Genomic DNA, 17,717 nt, shown 5'->3' with positions numbered 1-17,717 from the left:
ATGGGCTTTGAAGTCAGGGGAACTCAGCAACCAGAGCAGGTGGCGCTGAGGTGGGGCTGGAGGGTCTTCAGCCCTCAGATCCCCAAGTCAGCTGCTAGTCTAAAAGAAATAACAGGGCACATGTTTACTTAAAAAGAAAGAAAGCAAGGAAGAAAAAAAAAGCAAATTAGAGAATGAAGGCAAGACTGCAAGACTGGGCAGGCAGGACTCAGCCCACCCAGCTGCTGGTGCCAGCTGTGTGCCCGTGGGCAGGCCACATCTCCATCAGAGCACTGTCCACCCTCCCACCACCCTCCCACCACCCACCCAGCCACCTGCCCACCAGCCTATCCGTTCATCTACCTATCCATCACTCCACAAGGGCAGGTAGAGCATCCTTAATCCAAAAATCCCAAATCCAAAATGCTCCAAAGTCTAAAATGTTTTGAGCACCAACATGACCCCCCAAAGTGGAAAATTCCACACCATGAAACCTGGTTTCGGGTACAAAGCTGTTGAAAATATTGTCTGTAATGATGAGCATGTGTAACGTACATGAATTCCGTTTGGACTTGGGGCCTGTCCCCGAGATAGCTCACATCTAGGCAAACACGCTAACATTTGAAAAAAAAAAATCCAAAACACTTCTGGGTCCCAAGCATTTTGGATAAGGGACACTCTGCCTGGACCTATTGATCCCTGACTTGCCAAGCCTTATGCTGTGGGGTGGGTTCTGTCTTCTAGGAGCTGAGTCCCCCAATGGGGACATCAGGCAGGGGGTACTGATGATAAATAAGCAAACAGATACAGCATGGAAATTCCAGATGGCAAAGACATGGACACGGGGCGAGGCATGGAGGAGAGAAGGAACTGGGGGCATTCATGGAATGTGGGACCAGGAAGGATCTCTGAGAAGGCGCTGTTCTGCAGAGACCGAATGAAGGGGAAAAGTGTTGTGGCAGAGTGAACAGCGAGTGCAGAGCCTCAGAGTGGGAAATGAGCTCCGTGTGTCTGCAGATGGCAGGGGGCAGCCCAGGCAGCCGGGGCCCTTGGGGTGGTGGGAGAAGATCAGGGTGTGAGAGGCAGACAGGCAGCGGGCAGGATCTGGATCCCCAGGGGTGGAGGTCAGGAGGGGAATCTAGACTATTCCAAGAGCCATATGAAGCCGTGGAGGGACGTGATGTGATCTGCATTTAAAACACATTCCTCTGGCTGCTATGTGGTGGTGACTGTAAAGAGGGGCGTTGGGTTGGCAGCCAATGATTTTTAAGCCCCTTTCGGTTCCAAAACCCTACGGTGGCTCGCCCCTCTCCTCTTCCAACACACCACGAAGGATAATCGCTCGCGTCTGACGGGTGTTTTCACCGTTTACAAATCACATTCAGGAACAACTCTGTTTCATTCCCACAGCGGCTCCCTTCAAAACTTTCCCAGAAAGTGGCTCCTGGGAGTCCCCGCAGGGCAGCCCCAGAGTGGAGTCTCTGGGGAACCTGGATCCTGAGAGCACCTCCCGCTGGCCGGCTGTATGGGTGAGGAGGCCACCATCAGTCTCAATGTGACCATCCATTATTTGCCAGCTGGGCTTCTGGACCCCATCTTCTTGTAGTATCACCCCAATTTTCTTTAGAGAACCTCCACCACCATTTCACTCAGTCAGTCTTCGTGATTCAGATGGAGCCAATCTCTGCCATCACCCCAGCTCCAGGGGTGGCCAAACGGAGGTGCCCAATGTTCTGGCTCCCACAGTGATTGGTTCAGTTTTGGGTCCCTGTTTGTACCAACATGAACACATCCTGGTTCTTAAGCCGAGGGTTATATGAGGGATGCTTTCTTTCAGATGGGGGTACATTATGTAGCAGGGTAGGAACCTGAGTGACCAATGGCTACCCATTGGTGAAAGACTGCTTAAAAAGGGAACTCCCCAATCCCAAACCCCCAAGAAGGGCTGATAATGAGAGAGAGAGAGAGAGAGAGAGAGAGAGAGAGAGAGAGAGAGAGAGAGAGAGACTCTTAGTCTGTTGTAACACCCTGATCCAGCTATGCCTGAAGCCAAACCTGAAAACCTGAAGTCCCACCTTGGGCACTTTTCAATCCTGATAGAGCATGAATTCCCTTTTGAGTTTGAGCCAGTTTGAGGAGGACTTCTGGAAACTGTAGCTAAATGGCCCCCTACCAATACACAATTGTACAACACTTAAAGGTTTCTAAAAGCACTTCTACATACAGGGCTTGATTCAGTTCTTGGGTCAACTCTAGGAGAGGGGCATTATTATCCCATTACACAGAGGAGAACAGCTCTCCTGGAAGGTGGAGCTGCCAGAAGCAAACCCCAAGCCTTGGTCATTCCCTTGCTGCAAGACAGGAAGGAGCTCAGCACGCAGGGTCTTGTCCAGGGCTCCTTTCCAATCGTGAGCACCTGTTCATCTCCCTCTGTCCACCAGGACCCAGGGCCAGCCTGCCTGACTCCTTCTCCCTGGCCACCGCTGCTCCAGCCAGGTCCTGCCGCCCAGAGCTCCTCCCTGCTGCCGACCCAGAGTCCTTGCAGGAATGTGACTGTGAGCTGCTCTGGGGAGACCTTTCTCCACTTGGGAGCCACGTGCTTTGGAGGAGAGCCTGTCACAGCCCTCCTCCTCCCTGTGAGCAGCGTGACTTTGGCCTCCTGGGTGAGTCTCGGCTGCGTCATCTGTAAACCAGGGCTGACAACACCCCACCTTTGGGTGGTAAGCATCACACCCAGGCAAACCAGAGACAGTACGGTAAGACGAGCATCGTGCACCGGCGCTTCGAGCCCCACGGGTGTCTCAGGATCGTGCCGTCCTCCAGAGGCCGTCATCCCCTCTGGCTTGAGACACACTGTGCAAGGCAAGTATTCCCAGGCAGAGGTAGGAGCAATGCAGAAGACAGAACAAAAACCAGAGAGGGAACACAGAAGGGAGGAGGGCATTCATTGGGATGGGGGAGGCCTCTCTTCTGAGGCCTGAATGATGAGAAGGTGACCAAGGCAACATCAGCAGCTGAGGGTCCTAGGGAGGGAGCACAGCAAGTGCAAAGGCCCTGAGGTGGGGTAGGGTTGAAGGAACAGCCAGACTAGCGTGGAGGGAAGGCCTTGAGGAAGGAGGGGAGGGAGAAGCGGGGAACAGGAGGTTGGAGAGGTAGGCAGGGCTAAACCCTGGGGGCCTTATGAACCATGAGTGGCGTTTGGACTTTATTATATGTGTCATGGGAAGCTAGGGGTAAGGGATGAACGGGGAGGCACAGATCTGATGTGCATTCTAGAAGAGCAGTCTGGTGGCTCTAGGAGGGCACGTGGCAGGGGCAGTGAGGGAGCAGGCCACCCCCTGTCCATCCTGCACCTCTGGGCTCTCTGCTATCTGCAGATCCCTGTGAGTGGCTCTGAGCCCTGGGGGAAGATGCAGCTGACAGGCTGCAGCTGACCCTGTGGCTTCCCCACCAACCTTCTCAGCGTCCCTCTGATGGCTTGTCCCCAGGGAGAAGTACCCTCCTGAAAATGGTGTGCAGTTTGCCATTGTCCGCATCCACACACCACACTTCCTTGGACCCCGGGAAATAGGTGCACCCAGGGACGGTCCCTCCCCCTATGCGGGGACCACTTCCTTTCTCTCTGGCTGCTCCAGAATCTGGAGGGTCCGACCCCTCCCCGACAAGGCGCCAGGGTGCCGGTGTGGTCACTGTGCCTGTGTGCCCGTGGGTCAACGCGTGCAAGCTGATGACAGAGGGCAGCAGGAAGAGAAGGGAGAGAGCTGTGCCTCCGTCCCCGAGCAGGATCCTGGTAGAGGAGAAAAGGCCCCGGGCTACGGGAACCTGGCGGCTGCCACCACCTGTCTGTTCTTATCAGGAAAGCCATCGGCCTGGCCGGCTACTTTCTCTGTGTTTATTTGTCTGTCTTCCTGTGTCTTGCTCTATCTTCTGAAGTGTCTGTCTCTCGGCCGTTAGATGCCCCCTCGGCTGCAGCCAGCATTTCCGAAGGCAGCCTCAGCCTGCGTCCTCCCCCTGGAGGCCGGGCATGCGTGTGCCAAAGCAGCTCCTCGGCCTCGCAGCACTTTACAGTTTGCATCTCTCTATCCCACGCACGTGTTTAATTATATCCCTGCCTTGTTCCCGAAGGAGTTGAAGTCGCCAGCCCTCCATTTGTTCCTCTCAGTGACAGGGTGGGGTGGGCAGACACAGACTCAGCCCCTTCCTTGGCAGCTGAGGAGACAGAGGTTCTGAGGTTCTTGGTCAAGGTCACGGAGCCCATGTGTTAGGGGGAAGGGTTCTGGCCCAGGTGGGACGGTCATCACGGGTCCTTTCTTGATCTCTTTTCATCCTGGAAGTTTGGAGCTTGCACTACTTGGATCCCTGGGCCACCGGGCCCCACCGGGGCTCAGCGGATGGAGCTGGTTGGGCTCTCAGGTCCCCAGTCCCAGCCTCAGCCCTTCTAATTCCTGGGCAAGACCCTGGGGAGCAGCACTGGGGACATCCATGAGAAGTAGGGGATGGGAGAAGGGGTTGAAGAGTCTGGGCTGAGGGTAAGGGTCAGGGTGGCAGGGCTGCTGTGGACCCTCTGCCTGTGACCCACCCTGCAGGCTGGCCACGAGGGGCTGTGACCCGGGGAGGGCTGGATTGGCATGCAGGAGACATGGCAGAGAAGACAAGGGGCTGCCCAGCTGACAGCAGGTGACAGGATGACTTGGAGCCGAGCTGTTGTCGCTGCTGCAACAGAGGGGGGGGTGTGGGGGGCAGCGAGGCTTGGCAGCCACTATCCCAGCTGCTCTGGGTTGGAAGCGGAGCCACTTTGCTGGCTCCAGCACAGCGCGAACAGGTGGCAGCAAGATTGGCACGGCCAGGAAAATCCATCTTGTGGAGGCCAGTGCTCGGCAGAGCGGGAGAGGAGCAGCCAGGGGGGTGGCGGAGGGGCGGGGGCGGGGCTGCGAGGGACCCTCCGCTCCCGCAGGGCCCGGGCATCCCCAGGCGCGGCTCCCACCTGTCCACAGGTGCCACCTCTGCACGTCGGAGCCAAGGCCCTGGAGACCTGGCAGAGACCAAGGGCTAGACAGGTCCCCTCCCCACGAGGTACCCACGGGACACCTGCCTTCCCCTTTTGCCCTGTTGCCCCGTATCTGCCAGCCAGGCTGTGCCAGCTGGGCTCCCTGACCCGGGGACACCTGAGCACCTGGAATGCAGGCAGGCGCCAGGGGCTCCGGAGCAGGCTCTCACCTCCAGGAGGGGAGGCTGAAGTTGTCGTCTGGCAAATCTGTCAGGATGGGGAGCCCCCGACACCTGCCGAGCTCCGTGACAGCTCAGCGGGAACAGGCTCCCTCCGCTGTGCCCAGAATCATGACCACGTAGGCTCTGCCTGGACCCTTCGAATTCCACCTACAGTGAGGTGTTTGCACTCAGCAGTCATAAAGGCTATGCCTGGTGCTACCTAAGCACCTAGCTGGTGCCCAAATAAACCAGGTGGCTCTGGCACTCCCTGGACCCCATTTAGTAGAGGTCTCTGGGCCAAGCATTGTTCCAGATGTGGAGGACTGTCTGGTCTTGTGGCACTTACTTGGTGGAGGGACAGGTCAAACAGATGAACAAATGCCAGGGATGGAACCCAGGGCCTCACACCTGCTAGGCAAGCACCCTACCATGGAGCTACATCCCCAGCCCTTTATAAAAATTTAAAATGTTGAAACAAGGTCTCACTGTGTTGTCCAGGCTGACCTTGAACTTATGATCCTCTTGCTTCAGTTTCCTGAGTAACTGGGTTTACAGGCATGTGCCACCAGACCCACCTATAATAAAGTCATTTTTGATAAGTCACTTTTGATAAGATAAACAAATAAAAGTCAAATGTAACTGGAGAGGTGGTCTTTTAGATAGGGTGCCCAGGCAGGACTTCTCTGAGGACTGTCTTGGGAATAAGGAACCTATTATAGAAAGAGGTGGAGAAGAGTATTCCAGACATTGGGAACAGCATGTGCAAAGGTCCTGAGGGACAGAGGAACAACATTGAGATGGGGAGCACAAAGTGCCTGGATCACATAGCCCTTGAAGGCAATGGAGAAGAGATGAGCTTTTATCCTAAGAGAAAAGAGCGATCCATCTAGTGGGTACAGGGGAGACAGATGGGACCAGGGGAAAAAGGCATCCACAGACCAGGCAAGGGTGGTTGCTGTGGACCAAGCAAGATGGGACATACCAGACCCAGCTGGACACGGGGAAGCAAGAGAGGAGATGAACTGGGTTTGGGTGTGTTCTGGAGGCCAGTCCTCGAGGACAGGATATTGAGTGGAGGGGTGGATATTTCCAGGGCTGGGGAGAACTGGGGGCTCCATAAAGTCGTGGACATTCGTTCTCCTTTCCCCAACGTACAACACAGAGGGGATTCCCGCAGTTCTCATGTTCTTGGACTAACCCAGCCCAGGGCAGCGCATGCCCCCACCCTGGTCCCCACCCCAGGGACAGAGTGTTCATCACGTTCTCCCAGACACCCCCCTAGTCCCGAGCATTCTGAGTAAGTTGTGTCCCTTGAAGATGGACGGCACTTTACAAACTCCATATGCTCAGTTTTCTTTTATTATTTTAATTTCTAAATACTTGGGAAGGTTTCCAGCATTGGCTTCTGCTGTGATTCTGGTGCCAGCAAACACACTTTGCTCCCCGCCCCCCCATCCCTTCCTTCATCCAAACCATAAAAATTTCTTCCAACCTGGAGGAGAACTGGGATGCCGGGAGAGGAATCCAGCTGGAAAGTGGGTGCCCCTTAGTCCCGGTCAAATAGGCAGCTTCCCGGGAGGGACGCAGGCCAGTGGGGGGGCCTGGCCTTCCCCGGGAAATGGTCCTGGCACAGAATGGAAACTACAGCCTTCCCCATGTGGCCCCGTCCCAGAGCCACCTCCCTCCAGCCTCTGCCCTTCTGGAGCCCTATGAGGTCTGGCTTCTCCCCACCCTCACGTCAAACTCCCCAGGGCCCACTTCCTCCATCAGAGCGGCCTCCCCTCTAGCTCTCAGGCATCCCAGGGACTTTCCTGTGTTCTTCCCTTTGTTTGAGATGTTCTGCCCCCAAATCTGTTGGTTTTTATTTTTTATTTTTTATTTTTTTGGAGGGGTACCAGGGATTTGACTAAGGAGCACTTGACCACTGAGCCACATCCCCAGCCCTACATTATATTTGACTTAGAGTCAGGGTCTTACTTTTGCTGAGGCTGGCGCTGAACTCGTGGTCCTCCTGCCTCAGCCTCCTGAGTCGCTGGGGTTAAAGGTGTGCGCCACCGCGCCCAGCCAAAATCTTGACCATGCTCATATTTTCCCTGGATACCCAATCTGCTGGGCTTCCCTAAATGTTCCTTGTAGTCCTTGTCACTCGCAGAAACCTCCCACCTTGGCCCTGCTGACATACACGACCAGGGACCTTTTCCCTCTTTGCTCTTACGGCTGGGAGGGTGCAGGCTTGGAGCAAGGCTGACTTGTTGAACCAGTGAATGGGGTTTGGGGTTTCCTGCTGGCGGAGTGGGGGTGTGTTCTGGGTAACCTGGAGCTAGGTGTACAGAGGGACGGGCACCACCTGTTGACTGGCCCCAAGTGCCAAGGACAATACACAGCCTCATTCGGCATCTTCCTCCCATGGAGCTGCAAGCAAATGGAAGCTCAGAGCAAAGGAACCTGCCCAGGATGAGCGGGCTCCCCGGCAGGGGAGCCATGATTCCGGCTCCTGGCTTTCCCTCCCCACCAGGCTGTGGACGGACCGCAGGCAGATGACCAATTTTCAAAGAACTGGAATAATAAAGTGCACTTAGCACCACGCATTGTTGACTCTAAGTCAGTGCCACTTTGATGACTCAGAAGGTGATGATTTCAGAGCCATGCAGGGCACCTTCACGCCGAGTCCTGATCTCATGGCACGGGGAGGCACCTGTGCGCAGCGTGGGGCGCAGATGAAGCTGCATGACCCTGCGCCACAGCCCGGGGCTGCTTCCAGGCTGCGGCTCTCGTCTCTGCAGACAGTCCTTTGCTTTTTTGTGGAGAAGAAAGGAGGACGGGGCCTTGATGTGGTGTTTCCCGCGGCTGGGTAATCTTGACCAGCAGGAGTCTCCCAAATCAGCCTCCACCGGGAGGGGATGGCATCTCGGCTGCTGGGCTCTTTCGTGCTTCTGTGCCTTCTGCCGGCCATGCCCCTTTCCAGTGTCACTGCAAACACTTCAGCCTCCCCTTCCCTGCACCGGTGTGCGCTCTGCACTTGAGGGGCTTGCGCCAGCTCGTGCAAGGCAGCGACACACAATACCCTGCCTGCTTTGTGTTCCCGCCACCTGCAGACCACCCCCCATCACACCCATCAATCCAATCACAGCAATCCAATCACATTTCAGGGATTTGCGGCTTCCCCGCCCCCTCCCTGCTAGACTGCAAGTTCCCCGAGGGCAGGGCTTTTGCCTGCCTGGTTCTGCGCTCCCCCAGCGGGAGCAGTGGCTGGCGCACAGTAGGCGCTCCATCTTCCCCAAACTGCCACCGTTCACACTCTGCCGTCACAGTTTGGGTCGGATCCGCACCCCACTTGCGCACTTGGGATTTTTCTTTCCATCAGCCCCCTTTAAAAAAAACTTAAAGAAATAAAATGTAAAAGGAAGCTTTTTTATCACTGCTGTAAATGGAAAGCCAATATCGCGTGCCATAAATAGAAGACAACTGTTAAAATAAATGCCACAAAAACAAAACAATGTGATGGGATTTGAGTAAGCTCCTGTTGCCTGCGGAAGGCACCGAGGCTGAGGCTGAGGCTGGCTCTCTTTTTGCTAAACCAGGGGGTGGGGGACAGTGAGTGCTAGAGAGATGCTAAAGAAAAACTAGATCCAGACCAAGACTTTGTCCTCCGTGGAAGGTTCTAGAGAGAACGGGATCGGAGTGACTTTCTCACCACAGGAGTTAATCCTGCGTGAACTGACTCCATTCCTGGCATCTCCTAAAATCACCCCCCACCATCAAACCACCAGGAACCTCACCTGTATTTTGAGGAACACAAAATCTGGAAAATTTGGTAGGGCTGGGTGTGGAAGGACCTGGCAGAGTATCCCACATATGACCAGCTTTCAGGAAAGGTTTGCGGACTTCAATAGTAATAACCAACCTTTCTTCCTGTCCAGAGAAATAAATTCATCTACTCTCGTAGCTCTAGGTTTTTTGCTGAAGCTTTCCCAGCACCAGGTGAGTGGTTGGGTATTCTCATCTCCCATACCCTTTGGAAGAGTTTTGTCTTCTTGATTCCTGAACAGTCCTTCCTGGTCTCTTGCCAGGTTTGTGGGCTCCTATGTGTGTAGTTTCTGGGCAGCAGACCAACAACTTAATAAAGTCTCAAAAGGATCTATGGCCTAAAAGAGGTTCGCCGAGAGGGGCGAGTACTTGCTCAAGGTTGAATAAAGAGCTGATGGAAGGCTCCACAGACAATCAGGGCTCCTAAGTCTCTGCCCCCCACTGCACCAGGTGGGATATAATGCCAATGTTCTGTGTGCAAGAGGCTCCACACACACCTCCTCTCTTGTGGTTCAGTCTTCTTCACGTGAACTAGGAAGTAGCCATCGTACCCATTTTGCAGATCAGAAAGTTGAGGCTCATGAGAATCTGTGACTCGCTCAAGCTCACTGGTGGCACATGGGCTGCATCTCAGGTCTGATTCCATTCTTTGCAGATGCCTAGCTGCTGCTCTCTATCTCTGACATTCCCTAGAGCCCCCCCAGTGATGTGAGATCAGGCAGTGGTTTCTTAAGTCCATCGATCTATAGCTTTGGTCAGAGAAACAGCCTCTAAAAGGGAGTCTGTTTTTGCTCTGCTTCTGGGGATGTCTACCCCGAGACTGAGGGGCGCCTGGCTTGGCTTCCATCAGCTTGGTGATCTCTGTTTGCTGATTCCCCTGTGCAGGAGGGAGCCCAGGGTGAGCTAATGTCACCTGCGCCTGTTGCTTTGCATTCTGGTGGCACTACTAGGCAGGTGTGATTGACATTCCCATTCTGCAGAAGGGAGACCAGGGGTGAAGTCACTTGGTCCAGGTGATACAATACAGGTGAGGCTGGGATTTGAACCCAGGTCTTCTGAGGCCAGAGCTGGTGAGTGCCCCATATCTCGCCTACCACAGGCCAGCGGGCAAGCTCCACAGTCGTTTAATTGAGGCCCTCGGGACAGCGCGAGCCTGGTCTGACCATCATTTAGTTCAGATTTGTTCCTCTCAAGCCTGTCAAGGAAGTGCCGGGGCCATGGCCTGGCTGGGGACAGCCTGGTCGGGCCTCAGGGTCTCTCCGAGCTCCTCTGCTGCCTGCAGTGGGGTTCCCTGTCCTTGGAGGGCCAGCTGCCCTGTGGGCCAGCCTGGGGCTCGCGGGAGGCTTCCCGCTCTGGTGCATGAAGCTGCTGCCACCACACACTTGCTCTGATGGCTCCAAAAGCCATAAAGCAGCTGAGGAAAAATGACGGCGGCTGAGGAAACGAGCCACGGAGGAAATTAACTCGCACCCGGGGAGCTCCGCGGCTTTCTGCTGACAAAGAAGGCTGGCTACCTCATAAAACTAAACACTTAAACTCTCCTCTTTACAATAATTACAGCATCTCCAGTGCCTCTCCCCCTGCCCCAGCGCAGGCTGGCCCCTGCAAGCCACCAAGGAGGCCACAGGCAGGAGCTGGGGCTGAGGAGGCCGAAGGACGGGGGTGAGGTTTGGTGACAGAGCAAGGGTCCCCTTGATGGGGGGTGGGGTTGCTGGCCAGAAATCCAGAGAATGTCAGAGCTGGACAGGGACTTGGGGACGAGTTACTCCAATTTCCTCATTTGACAGATGAGAAACCTGGGGGCCCAGAGAGGGTTGGCAACTAAGTGAAGGTCACCCAGCCAATAAAAGCCTCCTTCCCCACAAGCAGTGAGAGCCATTTCTGCCAAGTTGCCGCCCTATCCACACACATGTCCTGCAGCCCTGGCATGACCCAGGCTCTGTGCAGGGCGCGTGAGAAGAGACAACGGAACGGGCACAGCCTTGGCCTCAATCAGTGCCATTTGAGCACCAGGACCGCTCTGTCCCCTTCACCCTGTATCTTGGTCCCTAGTGTGAACTGGACTCTGGGCTCCAGCGACTGGTCTCACTCCCAGGTAGACAGTCTGGGGCCTTTGGAGCAGCATCCCTGAATCCTCTACAGGAGGAGTGTCCCCTTCCCCCCTGGCCATCTGGAGCCGTCCCTGGAAGACCTAAAGCCGACCCAGAAGCTCCCCAGCAAAGCAGAGGCCGTGTCTGCTGCAGGGGAGTGGCTCTCACAGCCGAGAGGGCCCTGGGCCAGGGTCTGAGGCTGCAGGCGGGACAGGGCTTCTGCTTCTGAGTGGCAGCTCTCTGGCCTTCAGGCCCGCTGTGTCCGCCCTGCCTCCGGGGCCCTGGGAGGACCTCCACCATCTGCCACCCAGACCTGCTGCCCAGGCCCAGGGCACGCCGGCCCCCTGCCTCCCCTTCCCCACTCCTCAGCCGACTCCAGCACCAGCCTGCCGCTCCTGCTCGGCACATGGCCGCCTTTTGTGCTTCAATCACACCCCCCCACACCCCCCCCCCCACACACACACACGCTCACTCACGTCCCCCTCCCCAAGTGGGGGACAGCTGTTGTTTTTTTCCTGCCTGCATCGTCCCTCTCTGTGGGACCAGCCCTCCCCCGGCTCAGTCCTCAAGCTTTGGAAAGGAGCTGATCTCCGAGGGATGAAGGGGTGGTGCATACACCCCAGGCCTGGCCAATCAGCGTGGATCCCATCACCCTGGTTACGGGGAGTTGTTTGGAATTGTGCAGGGAATCCAAAGTCCAATCAAAGTGAGTCCTGAGATTGTAAGAAGAGGGCCCTATCTTTCTGCTGGAGTTGCTGAGCTAGAGCTGATAATGCTGAAGATTGGATAATGATACAAAGGCCGAGGAAAGCAGGCCTGAGATGGGGACTTAGAGCTTCCTGATGGCTTAATAAGCACCTGGATCCAGCCAGACCTGAAGTTAAATGGACCAGGAAATAATAACAATAACAATAATAATAATAACAATAATAATAATTATCATAATGATTATAATAATTATTTCACTATTGCTATTTTGTTTGAGCTAGTCTTTTAGTTTCTGTCACTTGGAACCAATGTGCCAAAACCCTCCTTTTTAGAGACTCAGCTAGCAATGCAATGACCTGTCCTCAACCTTCCTACCAAGGAGTTCCAGAATCTGCTTGAGCCTGTCTCTTGGTTCTCTTATTTTACTCTCTCTACAAAACAAAGATTCAGATCTTTTGGCTGAGTTTGAAGACTCTGCTGTCACTGGACAATGGCTTTAAGCAGATAGGTCCAACTTTCCTGCTCAGCCTCTATTTTTTCTAGACCCTGGCTGGCGATAAGGTAAGAATCAAGCCAGTTTAGCCAGGTCTGTGGTTTTGTGTTTAACAGTAAATATTGTTTGCACACGTGTTCTTGTATTAGAAGACAAATTAGGCTTTTGAAAACGAAAAAGAAAAAAAAACTGAATAAAATGTGCGGTGGCCCCTGTTCTATGGCTGGTCCCAGAGTCACCCTCCTACTCCCCGGGCACTTCCCCTCTAGACCTCCCTTCTCAGGGACAGGCATGGGCACAGGTTCCTGGCTGAGGCTTGGCCGCCCGGAGTGTGCCATCTCTGACACCATGATGTCACGGTGGACTTATGACCCGGGCTAGGCCAGGAGGTCCCCATTCTGGGGCATTCATCACACTCATGAAAAACAAGGCCCTTCCTTCCCTCTGGGGTTGCTCGACCTGGAAAATCTGGAGCCGCCGGGGACGTCCATGAATGAAACCCACAGAGCACAGTCCTGAGCTGCAGAAAGGGAGCCGGATCCTGGTGACAGCGCTTCGACGCCTGGATCTGCTGCCGCAGCTGACGTGCTCAACCTTCTTGGGTCCCTTGTTTTCTTAGCCAGTTTGAGTTGGGTGTCTGAGTGTCGCAGACCAAAAAAATACTGACTAATAGAATCAGATTCCAAATTAGTTGTTTTAAGCAAATAACAATCACAACATTTCATAAGATGCCAAAGTCATATATGATCGTTATAGTAAACAAGATGGGAAAGAAAAGAACAAGTAAAAACAGGATCTAATGGACAGACTTTGGGTCGCTGGGGTACATAGAATGGGACTTTTCTTTTGCTCCTTTGGTATCTGCCATGACTCTAGAGTAACAGTCAAGACGGAAGAGAAGGGGCCCTCCAGGCAGAGCAGGACCATGAGACAGGGTCCCCAAGCCCATCCTTCCTGCTCCCAAAGTCTTCAAGTTCAGCTGAACAAGTGGCATCGCTTACAGCCCCAGGGTGCTCCACCCCTGGGCTGCAGGGGGAACACGCTCCTCCCTGGGCGTCCAACATGGCAGCCCTGCGTGTGCCCAGCCCACTCCTGAACACCAGGTTGGCAAGGCACATTACCCAAGCAAAGAATTACTGTCAGGGCCAAAGTCAATAAATTGATTCCAGAGTTCTATTTACCTCCATTCCCTCTTTTTGCAGAAAGGAAACACGACACAGATGGCTTTGAAAATTTCTCCAAAGGAAGTTGCCAAAGATCCTTGACCCTCAAAAATCTTTCTCTCTTTGTCTCTCTCCCATTATGTGTCACTCAGACTTCCTGCTCAAAAGCCCTCCACGCAACCTGCTGCCCATTGAGTTGAACCTGGAGTTTTGCCCTGGTTCCAAACGCCCCTGGCTGTGTGTAGGCTCCCCACACACCTTTCCAGAGATGGGCCTCACTATTCCAGGCACGTGGCTGCTTGCTGCTCTCTAAGCACATCTGATGGCTGCTTGTCCCACTTGAGCTGCTCTGTCCCTGGAGTACCCCCACCCCAACCCCAGGGCCAGCAGTCACCATGTTCATGCTTCTAACAGGTGCCAGCCACTTCAGTCCTTGCACTAGCCTGAGGGGTACACCCAGGATGCCCATTGTAGAGACAGGCAAATGAGCTCTTGGGGAAGGTCCGACAACCCGCTCAAGGTCATTATTAAATGGAATGAAGGTCAAGAGTCTAAACTGTCCGGGTCTGGCTCCAAGCCCAGGCCCCTTTCTTGTCCCCTTCCTATTTGTGGAGACACTGCAAATGCCACATCAAATGCTTTCCTTCCTGAAAGGTCCTCATGCCTCCTCGTTGAAGTCCACTGGCATCTTGTTAAAAATTAACATCCTGTGAATCAGGCAGGCTTCCTGCATGAGACAGAAGGACTCTTGGCGGGGACTTCCAGAGAGGTTTTTTTTTTTTTTTCTTTTTCTTCCCAGGGTTGTAGGCAGATTATAAGGGAAGCCACCAGGGGTGTGGAAGCCCCAGGGACAAGCCACACATAATGCCATGCTGTCCTACTTGGAAGGGGAAGAGGGAAGAATAGTGTGACCAGAGGTGGAAAGAGCCGCAGTGGGGACAAGTGCCACCCAATAGGCACAGAGAGGACATCGCTGTGTCAGAACTACCACCCAAGAAGGGAGGGAGCAAGGGAAGAAATACCCTGGCCTCTCTCCTTAGCTCCACTTTCCCAGGGATGCCAACCCAGAGCATCAGGGGGCTGAGTGTTCAGCCAAGGGTCAGCTTCCCGGGCTTGAAGCAAGAGAGGAGCAGAGAGCCTGGGAGACAGGGAGTATCAGTTTCTCCTTGATGCTATAACACATTTCCACAAACCTGGTGGTTTACAAAAATGCATTTACAGTAGATTCCCCTTATCCATGGAGATAAGGGGAATACCCACCATAACCATGGTCTGTTAACATTAAATAGAGAATTCCAGAAGTCAACAATGGATAAGTTGAAGTTGTGTGTTGTTCTGAGTAGCATGACGAAAACTCACACTGTCCTGCTTTGTCCCACTTGAGACATGAATCGTCCCTTTGCTAAGCATATCCACACTGCCTATGCTACCTGCCCATGTCACCCAGTAGTCATCTTGGTTAACAGCTCAACTGTCACAGTATCTCAGTGCTGCTGCTCAAGTAAACCTTATTTTACTTCACAATGGCTCCAAAGTGCAAAAAGAGTGATGTCAAGCAGACGTCAGGGCCTAACCCAGGAGAGGACAGTCTAGCTCAGGTGCTAGGTGGAAAAGCTGTGGAATATCCAGGGAAGAGTTTGGTATGTATGAAGCTCAGCACTGTCTGTGGCTTCAGGCATTTGCTGGGGTTCTTAGAACATGTCCCCTCTGGTTAAGAGGGGACTGTCAGATATGACAGTTTGGGAGGCCAGAAGTCCAACACTGTCTACTGGACTGAAGATCAAGGTGGCAGCCTTCCTTCCTGGAGGCTCTGAGGCGGCCTCTGCTGCCTCAGTGTTTCCAACTCTCTGGGGCTGCCCGCTTTCCTTGGCTTGTGGCCTCCTCTATCCTCAAAGCCAGCCGTGGCCTGCTGGGTCCTCCGGCGCCATCCCTCTTGTTCTTATTAACAGCCTTAACGCCACCTGCCACCTGAATGGCCCCTTACTATCTAACTTAACGCAGTCGCAGGTTCCAGGGATTCGGAATGGATGTCTCAGTGGCATTCATGACAGGTGCCAATCAGAAAAATATCGGCCCACCTGCCTTACGTGCCCGTTACCTGGGACCGGGCTTATTTCCCCTATGGTGGAGGCTCTCAAAGGACAGGGACTCTTTAGGTCACCTTGGATTGTGGATCAGTCCATCCCAAGACTCAGAGACTTCAGCGATGACTATTTCTCATCACACCCACAGGAGTGCAGGCTGAGCGGGGTGGGCCCCTGAGCACCCGTCTCACTGCAGGTTGTCTGGGTAACTTGGCTTCACAAGTCCTTCCTCTTCCTTGGACCAGGAGGCCAGCAAGGCAAGGTCTTTCCGGGCAGTGACGAAGGTGTGCTAAAGAGCACAGAGCCTCCTAGGTTTGCTTGAGAGCTGTCACTTCCACCCTGAGAGCTGTCACTTCCACGGCCCAGGGCTAGGAGCACGCTCCACCTTCACAGAGGCCGGGCAAGGGTGTGTGCAGCGGGGGTGTAATGCAAACCACGCATCTGAATCACGTCTGTTTGTCCTGCTGTCCCAGAATATTGCTTTTTGCTGAGTTGGTTCCATATGAAACTGTATCGAGTGAATGGTTGAACGAGTGAATGAATTCCCGCCAGTGGGGAGCGCTCAGCCAGGCTCAGCGTGTCGCCCACGGTGGTGGCGATGGCTCTGCGCGCTGGCTCCCAGGCTGAGCAGCAGCTGGCAGAGCATGGACGTCCCAATAGTATGTTTGCTCCTCTGTGAAGGGTGACTGGCCTGCCGCTCGGGCAGGGCTGTGCCAGGAGCTCGCCTCCCTCCTGAGTGCTTCTGGAGGACTGTGCGGTGCCCCAGTGGGTGCGGCTCCTGCTGCCCAGCAGACCCCACGCAGCCACCTCGGCCACCTCCTTTCTTTCATCTCGTTCTCCCTCAACACACCCCTCCTGCTTGAGCGCCTGCTGGGGATGGCTCTTGGGTTGGGCCCGAGATGCTCAAGGCTACCTCTGGGGCAGAGTTGACCCCATCCTGTCATCAAGGTGTTAAGGTCTCTCAAGGTCACACGAACAGCTCAAGAAGCAGGAGCAAGATGCTTCCACAGGCGGGGTCACTCATAAGTGTGCAAGAGCAGCCTCGGAGCTGAGGCTGGGGTTTGCCAGACAGACACGGGGGCACCTTCCAGGGTCGGCATGTGGCGCTTATGAGCACACAGTCCCCGTGTGCATGGGCCGTTCCAAGACCGAGTTCAGCTCCACTGGAGAACAACAGGTGCTTGTGTTTGGGGAGCGGGCAGGGGAGGTGGAGAGAACGGGTGACAGGAGGAAACAGGCGCCTCATCCGCAAGGTCGTTTCCTACCCGGTGTGTTTGCACTTGTCCTCTAAGCCAGGATCGACACACTGTCTGTAAAGGACCAGTGGAAAATATCCCAGGATTTGCATTCCTTAGTCTCTGCCGCAGCTTCCCGGCTCTGCCATCGCAGGGAAGGACCGGCCATCGCCAGTGCGTGGCCGTGCTCCAGGGGAACTTCACCCTCGAACTCAGGCAGGGAGCCAGGCTGGGCCATGGGCCACCGTTTGTCAATCACTGCCCTAAAGCCCAAGTCAGAAACTACCGGCCTCCGGGCCAATTCCATCCCTCAGATTTCTGTTTTGTCATGTATTTTTTAGTCGATGTTAAAAGATGAGATAATTTACATAAAAATCTGAATTTCCAGGCTCCTGAAAGAGTCTGAAGCTCTGGTTGCACCAGGCTTGCCATCCCACGTGGCAGTGACCAGCTGGAGCCCTCTGTCCCCAGGCCACGGGCTCCCACTTTACCAGAGTCCTCACCACTCCCCATTACCTTCCGGTCACCGCACACTTATCCCTGCTGTCCAGGGTTTCTCTTGGTGTCCCTTATCTCCCCACTGTATTAGTTACTAGGACTGCCTAGAAACAAAGCACCACAATTAGGGGGACTTAAATGACAGAAACGTACTGTCTCAGTTCTGAAGGCTCAAAGTTCAAGATCAAGGCTGACACCTCGGGTTTCCTCTGAGGACCTTGAGGCCCACGCTGCTCACTGCTCACGACTTCCCTCTTGCCACTGGGAGCCTCGGGCCTTCTTGTGAATGGTGACCACATTGCCTGCCCTCCCTGGGGCCTGTGGCCACAGTTCCCCTCTTATAAGGACAGTAGCCATGTTGGATGAGGAGTCAGCTTGATGACCTCATTCTAACTTGATCACCTCTGTAAAGACCCACGTAAAGTCACATTCGGATGTTCTGGAGGTTAAAC

This window comes from Marmota monax, unplaced genomic scaffold, assembly GCF_021218885.2.
Source record: "Marmota monax isolate L192 unplaced genomic scaffold, Marmota_monax_Labrador192_F-V1.1 WCK01_AAM20220418_F8-fsc00196, whole genome shotgun sequence".
Taxonomy (NCBI): domain Eukaryota; kingdom Metazoa; phylum Chordata; class Mammalia; order Rodentia; family Sciuridae; genus Marmota; species Marmota monax.
Note: the sequence above shows the minus strand (reverse complement) of the source record.